Source organism: Myotis brandtii, unplaced genomic scaffold (genome assembly GCF_000412655.1).
Source record: "Myotis brandtii unplaced genomic scaffold, ASM41265v1 scaffold548, whole genome shotgun sequence".
Taxonomy (NCBI): Eukaryota; Metazoa; Chordata; class Mammalia; order Chiroptera; family Vespertilionidae; genus Myotis; species Myotis brandtii.
In genome coordinates, this window is record NW_005370031.1 from 593,606 (window position 1) to 595,381 (window position 1,776).

Genomic DNA, 1,776 nt, shown 5'->3' on the forward strand with positions numbered 1-1,776 from the left:
TGCAGGCGGCAGCTGATCGATGTTTCTCTCTCATCAATGTTTCTGGCTCTCTATCCCTCTCCCTTTCTGTCTGTGAAAAATCAATAAAATATATATTTTTTAAAAAAAATCGTGCACTGGGCCTCTAGTTCCAGAATAAAGAATGACATGGCTCAGTGTAACAAGGATTGGAGGAGGTTTGAGTCAGCTCTGAGGACAAGGATAAGTGTCTAAGCGATGAGTGATGAACTGGGGTCTCAGATCTCTTCCCTGATTGAGACAAAAAGGACTTTGTATGAATGAACAAAACTAATGGTTTCTACATAAGTTGCAGTCATCAGGCTAAGTGGGGGAAGCATATGAAAAAGAATTTCTTACCAAGGAATCCAGAGTTCAGACTCCAATTGAGCATGTCAGGATCAGAGTGAGAGATGGTTCTGGAAGTGCCTGGGACTCTTGAATGTCCCCTGTCTGCTTCTAGTGGTGTACTGAGTTATTCACATATCATCTTCTGGTATGACTCTTAGAGAAAAAAATTCCAAATTGACATGGATATAAAGGAGTAGGAAGGTTTACTCTACTCTAAATCAATTTCCTGTTCCCCTATTTTTTTTTTACAACTTTTCATTCCTGAGACTTTGAGAATGCATCACTACCCACACATTATTTCTATTCTTGTGAACTATATTAAATCTTAACATACTAACATTTACCTCACCTTAAAATTACCTAGAATTAGACATTATTAAAATAAGATTGAAAATAAAGAATTCTGCTATTTTACCTTGAATAAAATAAATAAGTCTTCATTTCAAATTCCACATATAGTTAGGATATATAATCTGATGATACAGTCACATACATTGTTGGAGACTATAAAATTTCCATTTCAAAGTATAATTCAAAGAGGAACTATTTAAAGTAATCATGTAAGTACGTCTTAGTGATACACAAGAACAAATTTATGAAATATCAGTATCCCACTACGGCTAGTCTTTTCTACTAGTATGTACATGTGGGGAAGCATGGGACTTGGTTGGAAGGTCTGTGAGGAGGATTCTCTAAAAAGTCGGAGGCTTCTAGGGGATTCTTGCCAAAGGTGGCAGACTCTGCCTTGACTTTTCCAAACAAGTCTGAACCCCCAAGTGTTTTACTGGGATCTTTATGTTTAGACTTCAAAACGTCCTTGTTTAAAAGACTCTACAGATGCATGTGTTTTCTCAAGGATGCTTACCCTGCTGATAGTATCTAATAGTTAATTTTAGTTCAAGCTTTTGCTACAATAAAAGCCTAAGCAGGTAGGTGAACGGGGCTGTCTGGTTCCTTTAGCCAGTCAGTGGCTTAGCCGTCTCTTTCACAGAAACGTGTGTCAGAGTAATCCATTCATCCATCGCTCAGGGTCTGCTGGTCAGCCCCAGAATATATACTCAATCATTCTGAAATATTGAAATAACCTCAAATTAGTATAATTCAAAGCCAAATGTGAATATGGGTGCATGTTCCAGAAATCTCATCATACAGATTTTAAACATTAATATGTTTAAAGTAGCAATAAAACATACATGTACTTATTCATCAAGTACACAAGTTTACAAAATGTAAATAGATCATTGGGAGTTTCAGATTTTCCATAAGCATAACTGCCAGAAACCTCAATTGAACCAAAACTTACTTACTTACTTACTTTATTTATTTATTTATTTATTTATTTATTTATTATATTTTTATTGATTTCAGAGAGGAAGGGAGAGAAAGATAAAAACATCAATGATGAGAATCATTGATCGGCTGCCTTCT